Raw genomic sequence first — 19,748 nt, 5'->3', positions numbered from 1 at the left:
TGCTTCCAACATACTTGAATAAAAGATTTTTCTCAACACTCGTAAATTATAACTCCGAGTAAATGGAATGCTATGGAAGCTGTATTATTACGACATTCACACAAAAAGATGAACAACACATTTCATGCACACAATGGATTTTTCCTAATAATTTTAGTAGTATATTATTCATATTCTTAAAGAAAATCTTAATTTTTTAAGAGATTCAAATGCGTCTTATTATAGATTAAGTTCATATTTTATTGCTAAAATCATAATGCTTCAATTGCTCGTTATTAATTAAGGTCTGATTTTCATCCAACTTTGAGTTAAACGGGTGTCGCTGTTTGACATTAACACTTCAACTCTTTATTAACTCTTCCGTGAACAAAGTTATGAATATCTACAGAAAAGCAAGCAACCAATTAATCAGTTAACTATGTAAATGCATTTTTATAGAATTTTATGCTACAGTTGTATAATGAGGGTCAAAAAATATGAGTGGCGTGTATGCAATGTATGCCGCCACGAGCGTTTTTTGACCTAGTTATACAACGTGTCACATACATCGCATACGCATTTTTTTTTAACAAAAATTAAACGAACACATATATTTATAATACTATAATATATAAATATATTTTATACATACGTGAGCGGTTTCATTTTTCCTTCAAGGAATGGGAAAGGTACACCCATAAGATTTCATTGTCTGTGGCACCAAAACATATCCGTTTTTTTGTCGATATCATAGTACAGTAAACAATGCTTTTTAGGCCATACAGAATAGACTTTTTCTAAAACTCAATAAAGTATGTACTTATATTACTGATCGTGGCTGTATAAATGACAAATAAAAGTAGAGAAGTAAAAAACTATTTTAATTAATGCTTTAAGCATTTCTTTAAATTAGATATAATTTTATGGAAAATATGGGACTCGAACACGCACCTCTCGGGCTACGTCCCAGCGCTCTACCAAATAAGCCATCCATCCGCATGCCACATTGTTAATAAATATTGGTTACAAATTTTATTTGTATATGTAATCCTAGAAGTGAGGGATATCACTTTAAAATAACTTTATAATGTTTTTTGCACGAAAATAAAAAAATCCTTGAGTTCGGGTAATGTATTCTGCAAATGGCGACCCCGGCACAGATAACATATCACACGTAGTTAGCCAAAAATCACTGAGCCTCTTGTGCTTGATTGAGTTTCCTGTACCACCTTGCTTCCATTAACTAAATGGTTTTCTTGAGATGCTTTCTACACAAAATATTACCACGTAAGATTTTGTTCTCCATAATATATGGTGTAATTTATTTGCTGAATGTATAAGCGATTATTATTATTATTATTAACAATCAATCCAAAAATTAATATAATATAAAGTATTTTGGTACCAATGTTGAACGTTAATCTCCGAACTAAAACGAAAAGATCAGTAAGTTATCTGCTAAACCCATTATTTAAACTGTACGAGTGCTTACGACAGGTGGCTCTGCTACTTTTCATTGTTTTTCGTATTTCCGTATTGATCATTATCTAGGCCTACCAACAACAATACTACGTCTTCCGGTACTTGGTCGCCTTTCGAGGACTTTACTGCCCCAACGGCCATCTGTCCGTTAAGCTAAGTGACCTGCCCACTGCCACTTCAGTTTCACAACCATGGGCTATATCGGTGACTTTGTTTCTCCTACGCATCTCTTCATTGATTTGATCTCGCAAAGAAACTTCGAGCATAGCCCTCTCCACTGTCTTCTGAGTGACAATAAGCTTCCTCATAAGGCCCATAGTTAGCCACTACGTGTGCGTTCCATATGTCATCATTGGTAACACACACTGGTTAAAAAGCATTCTACAACTGTGCGTTTTACTGTGAAACTTCTTGCCCCGCACAGTCACTTTGTGGAATCAATATTCAACTTCATTTTTCCCGAACAAATTCGACTTCAAAGGGACCTTCATGGTTATAGCACACTCCCAAGTGAAAGGCCGGCAACCCATCTCTTGACCCCTGGTGTTGAAGATCTTCATAGGCGGTAGCCTCACCACTTCCTATTAGGGAAGACTCGCGCTCTTTTGCCCTGCTATAGTAAAAAGCATTGTTAAATACTATGATTACATTAAATTATCATTACGGGGAAGCGTACCAAGAATACTGGCAGTACTTCCAAGTTGGATATTAAGGCTGATCCGTTGACCGAAATAGCTGCCAGCGCTTGGGTTGCCAGTATAGTACTTTGTACATTCTACGCGTCTCTGGGCTCCACGAGCCATGTGTCTCGACACCAAACGGCACAAAGATGTAAGACTCACTGAGACCGTCATATTTGCGACGTTTGCTGTCTTCGGCAGTCGAAGCAGCACCAACTGACGTAACTTGGACATAAGAAGAGAATGCCAGAGTTAAATGTATCGTAATATTTATACTATTCCAATATTGGCGATATCATATAGTTTGTTATATCATTTTAATTCATTCTCAAATCAGTATTACTGTTTCTCTTGCCGAAGTAATTGTACTAAGCGTATTATAAAATGTATAATCAGATTTAAGTGTTCATATAAAAACAAAATCAAAATATGAATAATTTATACTGGATTTAATTAACATACTTTTAAGTATAATTCAAATTCTGGAGAGTGAGAACTAAAAGTTAAAAAGAATTCGCAACTCAAACTTCAAATACATTATAGAATAGTTCAAAGTAAGCACATAAATTTTAAAAGTAACTCAATTTGAATTTTACAAACAACTTTATTTTCTGGCTAACTTTTTAGTAACTCGATGTTACTGTTGAACGAGTATTTAAAGTTAGACTATTTGAGGTCTCAAGCAACACGTATTTTATCTTAAAAATTAAAATTTTATCTTCCATTCTAACTCATTTGTTAGTATTATTATTAAAAATAAATAATTGCCCGCACATTTGAAATAACTTCATCAAATTTATGAAATATTCGTTTTTTAAGTCAATAAATATTAATTAGAAATTACTCGGCATGCCAAATTGATAATATTCGATGAATTTGTTTAGGTATTAGCAGAGTTTAACAGAACATGTGGCGCACGTTACACATTGCTCGAGACTGACTCGAGTACGCTTACTTGGGCGTAGTATTAGTTGCCGCACTTGCGACTACGCCTGCGGTATTTAGTTGGTATGCAGCGGAGAGCAATCCTTAATCTAACTATTCATGTCATGTCATAAATATTCATGTAACAGAATGTCGCAATACATTTGAATGATATAAAAGTGTTGAAATTCAGAAAACGTGGCGGAGTTTTACGGCCAAGATAGTGCAATATCAAATTCAGAAACAATCTCCATAATTTTTCTGATAAAATACTGTTCAAGAAATGTATGAAAGATGAAGAACATACATTTTCTGTTTCATACTTCGTTTAATACATATTATTTTAGACCTACTATAAACATTTTCTGAAAGAGTTTGAGTACAGAGATCTATCTTGGAAGTAATATTTCATAGAGCAAAATTTAAAAAAATTTACATCTTGCCTTTTGCTTACATAATAATTTCTTAATAATGTTATGTATGTACACACGAGTGAATTTGCCAGAAACTGTCATAACCATAATGTTAACACCAGGAACAGACATAAACTTTTAATGCCTACTGCTCAGCTAAGTCGAGTTAGTAAGACTTTTGTGTAGCTATGTCATTACAAAAAGATCCCAGAAAATGTTCAAAACGAAAGCATTACGATATTCAAAAGAATTTTGAGTTGAGGTGGTTGCGCCCGTTTTTCTCAAGTCTGAGGCATTATTTTTGGAATGGGTGGTAGTTTTTGAGTTTCAATAATTAGTGATATCACATCCTATGTTGAATAAAAATATTTGAATTTGAAACCTTTTTTTATTTCAGAAAAAGTGCCAAGATAAGTGAGACAGTCACCTGAAAATAACTAAATATACAAATAGCCATTATAGAACGAGCTTCATATAAAATATCCTCGCTTTAAGAATGCTGGATGCGAGCCAGTGTATCGTACTCGCTTAGAATACAAAACTATTACCTAAATTAGATTACGCTGACGTTGTATATTGAGCACACGTAGAAATAGTCTGCAAAATAAACGCCCCAGCTGTCAATAACAATTAACTCGGTTCCAATATTTATTTTTATTCCTTTCTCAGCTGAAAACGAATATTTGAATTCAGAAACATTAGTTACATGTTTATTGATTTTAATATCAATACTGAGTGTAAGAGTCATCCTTCTGATGTCGCTAGTCCCAATAAAATAGCACTTTCTGTGCTATATCCCAGCGGATTCTCCCAAGAGATTGCCGATTGCGCCTCTCTCCCCAAAAGAAGGTCGCCTTCGATGAAGGCTTAGAGGGCACTTGTCCAAAGCCAACTAATGGGGTGTTTAGTGGGCAGGCACTTAGGTTTATTACACGAGTGCCACATTACCAATCCAGACGGCTGCGGCTCCATGAGCATTCACCACCTTCCTCCCATTGCTATCCTTGAGGGTAGCACTTTCCCTTTGACTAGGCTCAAAACAAATAAAAAGGTAGCAATAAGATTTTGGTTAAGATAGCGTTATTTGTGGTTATGACGATATGGCATCAAAATTTTCTTCTTTTTTCTTGACTTGACATAAGTTTCAATGTGGCACTATTGTTGCAATAGAATAGTCTTTCATAACGATGATTTCACACCACTATGCACATCGTTATATGAGTTGAAGAAAACCTACATAAGGATTATATTTTTGAATCGGAAATACATAGTTAGTTATATTTAAATCAGGTTTGAAGTTCCTCTTATAAGCTATAATCAATGACGTTCTATACATAATGTCATTGGCTTCATTAATTAAAACTGAATATATTTAACATTCAGACGGCAGTTTTCATAAACAGTGTGTTTGAACTTTGAAATATTTGGTTTATGCGTACAAAAATATTTAGGAATTTGAAAGGATGTGTCCTATTTAATGCTTATGGTCTGTTTTTTTGTCAATTCCACGAATTTATAAAGGTGTCGTAGTCTGTTTGTCATAATATTATTGTTTTTGGAAGTATTCAACGTAACATTCTACGTAGATTAGATTTCATAAGAAAAATATAAGCTGAGCCTAATCTTTCGTGAAATATATCTGTATACTATGTTGATTTTGTTAAATTTGTAACTTTATTTGAAGGCAATAAATATTATTATTACTGATCATATTATGTTCTTTTCTTCGATTAAGCATTGGTCTCCGCTGCGCTCCAACTAGATACTAACTACCTAAGAACATAATATATATTATGTTCTTCACACTTATCACTTTATAATTATTTACATTGTATAGTTTCTAGTATAAACATTTATTACTAAGTTACTTAATTTTTTCATAATTAAAATGTTGAATGTTCCTAATTAGAATAACCAACCTAGAATTAGTATGTAAGTGCAAATCAATTGTTAATGTTAAGTTGAATTATGATTGGTTATTCTTAAAAAAAAAAAAAATTTATTACGGCAACTACTAATAGTTGTCACACAACTACTAATAGTTGTAACACATCTAAATGTGTGCGTGGCATCTTCACACAAAATGGCATCTTTCAAATTTTGTAACATACGCATAAATATGTGATCCCAGTATCTTTTTTATTTGTTGTAGTATTATTTTAAATATAAAGTTTTATTACGCAACCCAGCATTATTGTTGTAAGCAGCATTAATAGCAAAATTTAACAGAACATGCGGCACGTCAAAGTCACACATTGTTCGAGACTGGCTCGTGTACACCCACTTGGGCGTAGTATTAGTTGTCGCACTTTGCGACTACGGCTGCGGTATCTAGTTGGTCAATCCTTAATCTAATTATTTATTTTATATAATTTTGTGAATTCAAATTTATTTAACAAGATTTTATGAATACTTCGTTATAGGTTTATAGTTTTCATTACTAAAATAATATTTCTGCTAAAATACGACTTGAATCAGTTTAAATTATATCATTCTATGCAACGAAATGTTTTAAATACACTTTTCAGCGCAATTTTAACAGTAGTTAAAATTGCGCTGAAAAGAACAGGAGAGATGAATAAAACAAAATGGCCGCTGCAACGCTATCCTTGACAGGCCCTCTACAACATTTAAATTTGCATCACTCTTACAGATTTGCATCTGAGAAATAATTATAATCATACTATTCTGTAATCATTTAAATATTATATAAGGGCTTTTTTACGTATTATTATAAGAAAGCAAACTAGTAAACTATATATATACGCTAACCTAAACTTTGTTTATAAAAGGCTCAGTAGCAAAATCTAATAAAAAGCTACTCAATTCTAAGTGTTTTATCTGATTGGACGATACTAATAGATATTTTAAACCTATGAAAAACATTAAAAATATCTCAGTGTACATAGGTTTATTCAACCAGACAGGACATAATTCTTTATTCGAAAGAAAATATAATGTATATAACTTGTAGAACTCAGGGTTCCAAAGGAAACAAATTCAAATATTTGTGTTCAAAATAAGAATAATAAATCACTTATTGATATATTGGAAAAACAAACATTTTGTTTCTATTAACGTCTAAACAGGATTATAATTGGATGTAGTTCCTGAAAAACGTTCCAAGCCACAAACATCACATTTTAAGGAATTCGTGTTTAAAGTTTAATAAATATTAGTGTGTTCCATACCCATATACCCATGTGGGTTGGGCTACTAAGTCATGATGTCATTTAAAGAGTGACTGACAGTGGGGCTGCCATTTTTTGTCAGTCTGTTTATATGAATCACGTGACTAGTTTTGTGTTCTTAACTCAATTTCGACATGATTGTGGCTTGGAACCTTTTACCGGAATTACGTCCAATTAACGTGAATATATATTTTTTTCTTCCACATCAAACAATTTTTACTGAGATTCTAAAATAAACTTGGAAAAAGTGTAAAATGAACACTTATACTTTCACTTTCTATTACATAACTACGGAGGGAGATTTTGAGGGATAAATAATTAAAGCTCTTGCTTATGTTAGACCTTCATAATCCTTAGATCTTACTTTGATCCTCTAAAAACTTGGAAGATCTTCCGGATATATATAATTAGAATACTATTGGTGACGCCAAGCTTAACCGGTAATATACATTTCAAAATAATGCAAGAACTGTTTTTACTAATCTGAATAATTATAAATTATATGATATTCAATAAGAATGGATCTCTTTAATTTAGTGAAAATATTTGGATGATAGTCTTTTGAATTTAATGCATATTTTTTAAAATGATTTTTTTTATCTTAATATATAATATCTGGACGACCGTGCCTTACTCAGATTTTTAAGAATGTACAAAACTTGAACAGAAATAAAAAAATGTTAGTAATACATATCTTTACAAAGATTGATCCTTATCAGCAACAGAGTCCATTGAAATAATTATACAGAATGTAATTTTTTTTATTATTCAAAAATTCGGGTCGATTTCCGTCAAAAGCTCAAAAAAATTTTAAAAACCAAATATGCAGTTGTTGGATTCTTATAAATCGAGGGCATGACTCCTTTCTTGACTTTTCTCTAAGTCTCGTAGTTTCTGACTTGGCCTTCACCGCCCTTCTCAAAAACACCACCTGTATATACAAGAATTGCTCGTTTAAAGATATACTCGTAAGATAAATCAAGTGACCTGATGTTTGTTTCCAGTGTACTCCTAAACCAATGAACGTATTTTAATGTGGATTACTTCATGGAGTGCAGTTTAGTCCAACTGGAGCGATAAGATTATTTTTAATTCGATTTGGGTCAAATAATTATTTTTATTATGATATTTTCTATGAGAGAATATATTGACGCACGGTTTGACAGTTGTGCTGTGAAAAAATTTCAATATAACAACAGGGAGCATATTTTACAAAATAATTATGAAATTATATAATAATAATATGTTATTAAATATTATTGGCAAATTCATAAAATAACAATACTTTATTTATAAAGTACAGAACAACGTCTGTCGGGTCAGCAAATTTTAATATATTTCAAGAATTCTGATATGCGCAATAAATCATAATTTTATTTTCCAGCTTTCTGAACCAATAAATCAAGTAAATTGAAAAATAACATCTTTTATGAAAGCTTGCTTCAGGCAATCTTTTAGAAGTTTGAATAACAATAATTGTCGAAGTTGTGAAATCTTTATTGAAAGAAGAATAAATCGAGAGGGCGGCCATATTTGATAAATATTTGCAATAGAATCGAACAATTGACATTAAATAACAACTGTAGACTCATTTATATGTAATTAAATTATTTATTCATTTGTGAGATATTATTTAACTTTATTAATTATTTAAATCGGTTACGCTCACGAAACAATTGTTTTAATCCCGACTAATTTCGGACCGTTCAGAGGTATGACCATTGTAATGTTATTGATTCTGACATTAAGTATAACCTACTTTAATAATTTAATACGCAATATTTAATTAACTATAAAACTATATAATATCTTATTATACAGGATCACTTCAGATTAGCTGAATTTGAATGGTAATATTTTAAGCATCCGTGAGATGAGCTAAGAATATCAAAGTTTTATACATAGAAATAAACTGTTATATACAATTCAACGGAAACATTTGCAACATTTCGCACAATTATAAATACAGCCGCAGCCACCCTCGAAAAATCTCTGCATTGTCATTCATGGCTTTTCTCAGTTGTAAGTAAAATGTTTTTGAGTTCCAACAACAAATAATAAATCTTAAACAAAGTACTTGAACAGTAGAGTGTAGACAGAAATCATGTACAATACCTTCGCACGACACGCCACAAAAACAGATTATACCTACTGGCGGTTTCTTTTTCTCCACAGTGCGGTTTTCAAGCAACTTTCTTCCACGCACTACAAGCTGTGGAATGAGCTTCATTGTGCGGTGTTTCCGGGACGATACGACATGGGTACCTTCAATAAAAGCGTCACCCTCCTTAAAGGCTGGCAACGCTCCTGTGATTCCTCTGGTGATGCCAGAGAATGTGGGCGGCGGTGATTACTTAGCATCAGGTGATCCATAGGCTCGTTTGTCCTCCTTTACCATAAAAAAATAAAAAAGAACTTCACTAAAATCGAGGTAAGTTTCAGTTTACTATTATTATTATAGTAGTAGATGATCAGTTGAATGAGCTTCTGTATCTGGTTTCAAAGTTTGCAAGAGATGGAAATTGTGAGAGTGATATTGAAAGAAGAGTGAATGCAGGAAACATGGTGAGTGGAACTTTGCACTCCTTTATGAACAGTCGTAAGGTGTCTAACAAGGCCCGTTTGGCTGTGCATGAGGGGGTGTTGGTTCCAACACTAATGTACGGAAAAAATTTAAGTTGGGTATGGCAGAAGAAACATGAAAGCAGGATAATGCAGTTGAGATGAGAGCCTTAAGAAGTATGATAGGAGTCAAACTGAGTGACAGGATAAGAAATTGTGAGAAACGGATACATTGTGGTCTGGAAGAAGATGTAGTGATAAAAATTGAGAAAGTTATGCTGAGATGGCTTGGCCATGTAGAGAGGATGAATGAAGAACGATTGACGAATAAAGTGTATGAGGCGAGTGTGAATGAAACTTTTGGAAGGGGTAGACCTAGGTGGATCGTGGTCAAATCAGAGACCTCTTGATAAAAGGCCAGGTCACGAGTACCCTAAGCCGAAGAGGATGTGTGAAGGGAATAATGAAAGTGGATGAAGCGAAATAAGTTTGTAAGAATCGTAGCAAGTGAAAGAAGTGGTCTCTGCCTACCCCTATGGGAAAGAGGCGTGATCATATGTATGTAAAAATATTTCAACAAGACCTTAATATTATCAATACTTGGGACAGCATCAGAAATAAGTCACAAATATCTAAACTTTTACAGCGTTTCCATTATATTATTATTATTACTCATACTCATAATTTAAAACATTTGAAATGGAATCATTTTTCTGTTACATAAAACTAAGCAAAGCGTGAGTAGCAAAGTTCTTTCGTTTTTCCATACTCTCCTTTTATGCGTAGAATTAAATTGCGCTTTATAAATCCAGGAGTGCCAACTACACTTCAACTGTCATTAAAACTTCTCGGCACTTAAGCAAATACAACAGCGTCGAACTACATTATACTTCACTATACACTTATGAACGTACAAGTCTACGTTAAACGCACAGTGAGTAAGGCGTTGCTTGTATTTATTACTGCCTCACCTATACACACACAATTTAGTTTAATCTGGTGATTATATAATTGCATCATTTCCAACCAAATTAGCTTAAATGTAAATTGAAATGGTTGTATGTGGCTGCCGCTATCAACCGCAATGTTAACACAGTATGTTAACGTAGAGCTGAAGTTGCTACAATTGATTCCCTACACTGGCTTTTTTATGCAAATAATTCGAACCATCAGAGAAGGTATTTCTCTGAGAAAAGGCGGTGAGAGGCAAATTATAAATAATTATTATTGTCACGAGAGTGGGTCAGGGATTGGATTACTTCTTCCACTATGCATACAAACCTCTTCACTCTTTAAATTTTAAATCACACTTTTATTTATTTATTTAAGAGAGCAAGAGGCTCACGGGATTTGGATAGGTGAGGCAACCGCCCATGGACATCCGCAACAACAGGTGTCAAGAATTGCGATACCTCTCGTTCAATAAATATTAACTTGTTGGGCCATACTTATCAGCATAGATTGAAAAATAAATACATGAATATTACTGACTCAATTTTTTAAAATACTAGCTGATCCGACAGACGCTGTTCTGCCAACAGAAAGAAAAGTAGTCGGGAATACTGTTTCTACACAACCGCTTTATAATTGTCAATTTTTTATTATTTATTATATCTCAAAGGGTTTGGACAGAGTTTTCGTTGAAAACTTCCAGACGGCTTATTTTATCCGACACCTCCAGCAAATATCGACTAATGAATACAAATAGGTAAACTAAAACTTAACATATTATATACTAATATCGTCCTCGAGAACCACTCTATCCACTGTTGAAATCAGCATGAAAATTGGTGCAGTATTTTTTGAGTTCATCGTGAGCAGACAGACGCGGCGGAGGACTTTGTTTTATGATATGTAGTGATGATATGTTATCTGACATTTTCGATTAATTTACAACACAAAAAGACGCACATTACGAATAACGAACCATGTGAATATCCCAGCGTCACACATTGACGAATATATTTACAATATTATTATCACGATACACTTTGGTCGAACAATAGCTCTGTGACTTGTTTACTCCCAACTAGTTTTATCCTTACATGACAAGGGTTTCAGAATTACGACTTTACGAGTACATTAATCATAGTGGGTGTAAAATATTATGCAATAAGATTTCGTATGGTAAATTTATTTGGTAAAAAAATATAAGTACATAATTATAATGGTTCTGAATTTATATAAAACAGATTTTTTTCAAAAGAAATTATTCAGAAACTCTATCATTCAAATTCAAATACTTTTATTCAAAATAGGATGTGATATCACTTATTGAAAGTCAAAAACTACCACCCATTCCAAAAATAATGCCTCAGACATGACTCACAAGAACGGGCACAACAGACTCAGCGGGCTTTTTTTTTTCATAAAAAAATACATTTACAAAGTAATAGCGTACAATTAACCTTATTATGTTATTACGCCTGTAATTAATTAATTGGTCCCAGGGCATGCCGGAATCATAGGCAATGAAATGGCCGATAAGCTCGCAAGAGCTGGGGCTAAAGCAGTCCAATAAGGTCCGGAACCCATTTGTGGACTGCCCAAGAGCGCCATCCGACACACCCTGAGTAACCAATGTAAACAAGAAACACTTAAACGCTGGAACAACTCTTCAGGTTTAAACCACTCTAAAGCACTGATAAGGTCATTCAACAGTAGCTATGCGAATGAAGCACTATCATTGAATATCGCTCTTTTCGCCTCCAACTCGACTCTTGACGACAACGGAAATACACCGCCAACCATCCCGCGGTGTCAGAGCTCTATGCCTGAAGTACAGTTCAGACAGAAAACTGTTAGGCGAGCTCTGTTTTCGTTGGACGTCAGGAAGTCGAGCGGACCGGATGGCATTTCTCCAATCGTGCTTAGAACGTGTGCCCCTGAGTTGACGCCGGTGCTAACGCGTTTATTCCGGCACTCTTATTCCAAAGGCGTAGTCCCTGACTCATGGAAGTCAGTCCTTGTCCATCCGATCCAAAAAAAAGGAGACAGTTCGGATCCGGCGAACTACAGGCCTATTGCTATCACCTCCCTGCTCTCTAAAATCATGGAGAGCATAATTAGCCGCCAGCTTTTAGTATACCTAGAGGGTCACCAGTTGATCAACGACCGACAGTACGGCTTTCGCCATGGACGGTCGGCAGGTGATCTTCTGGTATACCTAAGTCATAGATGGGCGGCGGCTATTGAAAGCAAGGGGGAAGGCCTGGCAGTTAGCCTGGATATAGCGAAGGCCTTTGATCGTGTATGGCACAAGGCACTCCTCTCAAAACTTCCATCATTTGGGCTTCCCGAGAGCTTGTGCAAGTGGACCTCCAGCTTCCTCACTGGGCGTAGCATACAGGTCGTTGTCGATGGATATTGCTCGAACCCGAAGCCCGTGAATGCTGGAGTGCCCCAAGGCTGTGTGCTATCTCCTACGCTGTTTCTTCTGCATATCAAAGATATGTTGGACACCTCCAACATACATTGCTATGCGGACGACAGAACTGGTGATGCCGTATACACGGGCCATGCAGGTCTCTCTCGGGAAATCGTCGACCAGTGCCGGGAGAAACTTGTGTCTTCTATCGAGTCCTCTCTCGAGAAGGTCGCGGAATGGGGAAAATTGGACCTTGTCCAATTTAACCCCCAGAAGACTCAAGTTTGCGCGTTTACCACTAAAAAAACCCCATTTGTCGTATCACCGCTCTTCGAGAACACTTCTCTTATAGCCGCGCCTAGTATCGGATTACTGGGTCTCGAAATCTCGAGCGATTGCCAATTCCGTGGCCATCTGGAGGCAATCCAAAGCCAAATTGGCTTCGAAGAAGCTGGGCGTCATCAATATAGCACGGCAATACTTCAAGCCGGCCCACATTCTAGCGCTCTACAAAGTGCAGGTCCGGCCACACATGGAGTATTGCTGTCATCTCTGGTCTGGCGCACCCCAGTATCTCGGGGACTCAGTGCTCTGTGAACGGCTGGATCTCTTGGCGTTGCGTAGAGACGTCGCTTCATTGTGTGTCTTCTACCGCATTTATCACGGGGAGTGTTCCGAAGAGCTGTTTAACCTGATTCCTGCAGCCGAATTCCACCTTTGCACGACACGCCACAAGTTAGGATTTCATCCCCACCATCTGGATGTGTGGCGGTCCTCTACAGTGCGGTTTTCAAGGAGCTTTCTCTCTCGTACTACAAAGCTATGGAATGAGCTTCCTTGTGCGGTGTTTCCGGGACAATACGACATGGGTACCTTCAAAAAAAAGCGCGTACACTTCCTCTCCTTTCCGATTCCTCTGGTGTTGCAAGAGAATGTGGGCGGTGGTGATCACTTAACACCAGGTGACCCGTACGCTTGTTTGTCCTCCTATACCATAAAAAAAAAAACAACATGTACATGAAAAAAAATTACAATGGGAAAACTACAACAGCTGTTTACTCCAAATGTCACGAGGGGCTACTGAAAACCAGTCAAAATCTTCTGCAATATACTGAGTCAGCTCCTTTTAGCAGGGAATCACGCGCCGTATTTTTTTTTTCATATTTTAATAATTTTTGTTACATTAAATTTAATTTATTACTTTAAGATTTATACTGTAAATTGTAGGTGTGTGTTTTACTGTTAATAAAGTGTTTCTTATCTATTCTATTATTTTACAAATACTTTAATAACAAATGAATATGAACCATCATGATATACAATATTAAGTTATTCCTAGCGTAACCGATACAGATGAATTGAGTTGTTAGTTAAAGCTAGAATTATCGCATTACATTATACGATTTAGTTGAAACTAAACTTGTCTCAAACAAAATTGGCTTAACTTCGGAATGATTCGTGGTTGCTTGTATTTAACACAGTGGTAGCTCTCGGCTCTATTATTGCTTGGAGTGATTAATGATGGCGCATACTGTGTGTACTCTACATTATGTTTTGTGATGCTAATAATTTTAGCTCACATAAACTAACTACTAGGTCAGTTTCAATAATTGCAATCTCATTGAATAGTGATGAACCATTTCAGTTTAGGCAGTTATAGTATTGTAACAAAGAGTTCTTATCCGTATATTAGAACTCAATGTTAAGTATAAGGTTGGCCGTAAAGATTTAAAATATAATATTTAAAAGACAATCATGTGACGCGAAGACGAACATAATCAAATAGACAGATGAGAGAATGAAGTAAAGTTAGAACGGTCGGCCTTCGGCCCAATATAAAATATAATTTAAGATGTATTAAGTTTTAAAATGAATATAATGCATTTAAGAGTATTAGATTGTTTGATTATGTAACGATCCTGCGTGTGAGGGAGGACTCACGTGCTACAGTATACAGAAAAGGAATTTTCGTTACATGATCATCAATCAGATTCAATGTCATTGCATATTTAAGTTTTAAGACCGTTTAATTATTTAGATTTATCTTTAGCAACAGAAAACTCATAAATATGTTATTGTTTACGTTGATTACTTTTTTTATCATATTTATTGTAAAATTCATTATAACTACACTTCTATTCTGTTGAATTTACAGATAATTTATGTTAATATGATTTTCTAGATAAACATAATGTAATTTTGGAAAACGTTATTTGCTCTTAACGTTTGTTTCATGTTTTGAGGGGAGAAACAGGTGTCTCTTGCTCCCAAGAGATGGGAAGTGCTCAGGCAAACGCCAATGGAAGGAGATGAGTGGATGAAAACAAACGAACGTCTACCATATATAGATCAGAAGCTTTCTCGCATACTGTTGATCTTCACATCATCAAGATTACGAAAAATAACTCATGTAATATCGGGTCAGGGCCCCTTTACCGAGCATCTGTTTAATATTGGTGTCATCGACAGTCCCCTGTGCATGGAGACAGAAGAGACAGTCACACACATCACTGGAGTGCCAAAGTGTGGCCAAATATGGTTGAAATACCTGGGATCACCGAGGATTCTCTTCGCTATAACCGCCCAATGCCATCAGCAACATCAGGGGTCAAGAGATACGTTGCCGGTCTTTAAGTTGAGAGTATTCTCTTCTTGGAGGTACCTAAGTCGTTTCGGTTCGGGGAAACTGCAGCTCATAATTGATTCCATAAAGTGGTTGTGTGAGTCAAGATGTTTCTCTCAATAAGTTGCAAATATTAAACATCAATATGATGCGGTTGCTATTTCGCATTTTGACATTATGGATCTTCATTAATTATCTACCGGATGGTAGTGGAATTTGACTGGTATAATATTGCTATCATTGCATCTATACTAATATTATAAAGCTGCAGTGTTTGTTTGAACGCGCTAATCTCTGGTACTACTGGTCCGATTTGAATGATTCTTTCAGTGTTGGGTAGTCCATTTATCGAGGAAGGCTATAGGCTATGTTTTTTTTTCAAAATTAGGGATCCGTAATAAAATTGTTATTTTGTAACACAAGGTGTAAAATCGAAAACCTATTTTTGCGTGTGCTGCAAAAACTATTGACAATAGAACAAAATGATGTACAGGCTATAATATAGGCAATATTTTCTTACTTATAAAACTATCGCGTGAATTATACTTTATATGGCAAAACAACGTTTGCCGGGTCAGCTAGTTTAATATATTATTTAAACCATTTGTTTATTGTACTTTCTAAAGTTTATAAATGTTAGGTTTGTGTATCACACCAAAAGGCTCCATGTTATTACAAACGATTTGATGCACATTGATAATGAAACAATTTATGTTGACATTTTTTTGTATAAAATTGCCACACTTTTACAAAAATTATCTTGCCCCAAACTAGGAATAGCCTGTACTGTGGGTACGAGGCAAAGATATATTTAATACAATATACTTACTTAATATAAACACATAATATAAACATCCATGACTCGGAAACAAACATTCACATTCATTATACAAATAATACTGGGATTCGAACCCGGGAGCTCTAGCTTTGTAATTAGGGTCACTAACCTTTCGGCTATATGTATGTATGTATATCGTCATAATAACTATGAATTACCCATTACCATGATGAGCCACATACATACCCATCCATTAATTATTGGCACCAATGACGTTATTCAATTTTTTATGTTTTGAAAGTGATAACCCTCACTTCTAGGATGAATACACAAATAAAATTTGAAAAACAAAATTTTATGAACGTCAAATTCCTAATATGCAAATATAAGGGGTTGAGCAGGCTATCAACTGTAAAGTAGATCCTGTAAATGAAGCCACAACCTGAGATTTGAACAAAGCATACAAGATTTTATGACGATACGTCACTCGAACGGTGAGCTCAGTTAATAACAGCACTGGCACGGAACGACAGAGGTCGTGGGTTCAAGTCCCGCATCGTTCATAAGATTTTGGTTTTAAAGTTTTACTTGTGTAGAATATGTACTACCAGAAACCTAGCTCTACAACAAGGTATTAATGTTCTAATTTTTTAAAAGTTATATTAAAGTACATACTTTTAAAGACAGGAGAATAAGGAGATTTCAATTTTTTTGTAAGCTAAAATAGATTATTCAATCTTGTTTTTTTTTTAATGGAAAAGTAGGACAACCTAGCGAAGTGGGTCACCTGGTGTTAATGGATCACCACCGCTCACATACTCTTGCAACATCAAAGGACCATCACAGAAGCTTTGCCTTTAAGGAAGGTGTACGCGCTTTTTTTGAAGGTATCTATGACGCTTCGTCCCGGAAACACCGCACAAGAAAACTCATTCCACAGCTTTTTTGTGTGTGGAAGAAAGTTCCTTGAAAACCGATCTGTGACGAGGAGGACACATCCAGATGAGTTATTGATTACCTTCCTTATTTAAATATTTCTGGCAGCCCAAAGAAAGATCATTTGTGCATTTTCAATAGATCTCTGGGAACCTGGACTCAACAAAGTAAATAAAAAAAATTAAAACTCAAGTTGTCTTGTGAAAAACGTTTTATCCTGAAAATCTCGCAAGGAGATTTTATTTTAATCCAAAGTGCTGTACACCGAAATAACATTTTCACAACTAAACCACTTTTAGTTTTGAAATTTATTTTCTCTCATTATTCATGTTTTATATGAATTCATCAAAAGTTTAGGTGAGTGTTATCTTTTATACGAGGCAAATTTAAACATTGTAAACTGTTACTGCTACATCTTTATGTTATTTAAGAGAGACTCCTTGTATAAATTTTCATTTAAAGTTATAAGATTCATGAAGCATCCTATACCTTTGAGGCTAAGATAGAGGTTATGATAAATTCATGAGGTGTCGCGTCGTATGATCATGACTTCTATGAAATAGCTGAAAATTGTAGGATATTCACATATTATTTTAAAAATATATACACACACAGTTAGGATTAGTAACAGTTGTTGCTATTTTTATCGACCTTTCTTATACATACATATAGCTATACATATAGGTCTCCAAAAGAAAAAATATAACAGTTCGCAATTGTGAAAAAGTAATTAATTACACGGGGCACACCCAAAGTTTTGCACTTCTAGCTAATCGGAACTATTTGAATTTAAATTTTATATTTTTTTAAACGTTGCAACCTTCTTAGTAATAAAAAAAACAATTGACGGGAAATCATTTGTCAATTATTTTTTATCACATATCAAAGTTCTACGTACGCAACGAAAATGGAATTAAGTCGAAAATATTTTAAGCCGATGATTTTTTATGATTTTTAAAGTTCTCTCTCTCCGAAAGACTGTGCCGCTCGACTTCAAAATGCTTTAGCCTTGCTTTAGCACAGTGAGGCGATGGTTTGCTGAATTTGAGAGAGCCTCGAACTGCCGTCAACGAAAATAATGTGGCAACTCTTAAGCGGCTAATTGAAAAAAACCCGTGGATTACCTATGAGACAATTCTAGGACTATTGGGGACTGGTAGGAATTAATAAAATTTTAGAAATAATGAAATAAAAACGGAGAATTGAAAGTTCGGAAACTTTTTTGTCGTTGGATCCCTCACGAACTGACAGCGGAGCAGAAGCGGGCTCGTGTGGAATGGTGCTCACATTGTGCTCACATATGCTAATGAAGACCGACGCGTTCTCCTACATCATGACAACGCTTCATCAGGCTAACAAAACTAAGTCATTTTTAGCTTTTGTGTTGTGTTGTGTTATGTGATTTTTGTATTTTCCACAAAATCAAAGATTTGATGAGAGGTTTCACTTTTTCCAATTCCGAAGAGGCGCAGTGATAGCGTTCAATCAACACGTAGAAAACATGACTTCAGATCTGTGGTCCTCCTGGTTTTAAAACTTTTAGTGTGACTTACGTACTAGGTTATTGACGAATTTTTGAGTTTTATTAAAGAACGCCTAAATTAGAATATAAAAATACACAAATTTAATCCAAAACAGAAAAAATCCTGCTTTGAGACCTTACAACTAGATAAATTTCATGGCTCCATGTTATGGAAAGTCGCTTAAAAGATTAATTTCCAAATGAAATGTTAAATTTTATGTATATACGTAATGTGGGATGCACCGCAATTATTTCTATTCTTGTGATTTGGTTATTGCAAATTATTGTGCAGACGATTTGCTGTAGATAGAGAAATTCCACAGACAACAGACGCATTGTCATCAGAGAGGTTAATCTAATGACAGTTGTCTCTTGCGCCGCATAATAATATAACCAAATTGTCACCGAGCAACACAGTTCGAACTCAAATCCCAATATACGCATAATATAAGCGTATACGCTTAATATATTAAGCAAATTCAGACATCATCTGTGATCAACGATCTAATCGCCTCGCAATAAGTTCTAGGTGTAACGCAACGCATAATATATCCTTTTCCTGCATACTCCGAGAGGAAGTAACACGCACCTTAGCACCAGGAGTTCCTAGAGGATTAGCGGGGCCCCCAGCTGCAGACCATCGCGCCTCAAAATCTTGATTGCAATTTTAATAATATAATATATTTGCCTACGCACGCGCTAAAACATAATGTTAATTTTAACATGATACCTCTGATGCGTCTCTAACAAAGAGTTTCAAAAAGAAGAACAAGCGATAGTCTGGATGATAAGAGTAAATATAGGTAAAAAGGACCTGTATTAAAATTCATACCTACCAAACAAGTGTAAATATACTCTCCTTCAAGTCAATATATTCAGTAAAGCCAGAGAAAGTTCAATACAATTTGTCAGCCGCCAGTTTTATAGCGAGACAGGTATTGTTTGTGAAAATCGTGAGAAGCCACCAATTGAATGTCAAATGCGCAGGAAGCAATTGCAATTTTATTTTCCACCACAAATGTCAGCAAAAAAATACGTCTAAAGTCTTTTAGTACCGTAGTTGTGGATACTGAAAGTCCGCAAATGGACAATCAGTGAATCACTGAAGCCGTTACTTTTTCAGGCTTAGTTCCCATGAATAATGTCTAATAATTTAAACTCGGGCACTCGTTCAAACACGAAAAGTCATGAAATGAAATGACATTATTTATTTTGCTTTGGAATAGAGTATGTCCAGATCTTAAATATTACAATTTGTCCTCTATCCAGCTTAAATCAAAAGTCTATTTGT

The sequence above is a fragment of the Leptidea sinapis genome, chromosome 42, assembly GCF_905404315.1.
Source record: "Leptidea sinapis chromosome 42, ilLepSina1.1, whole genome shotgun sequence".
NCBI classification, from domain to species: Eukaryota; Metazoa; Arthropoda; class Insecta; order Lepidoptera; family Pieridae; genus Leptidea; species Leptidea sinapis.
The sequence above is the reverse complement of the archived record's forward strand: the minus strand, read 5'-3'. Positions refer to the sequence as shown.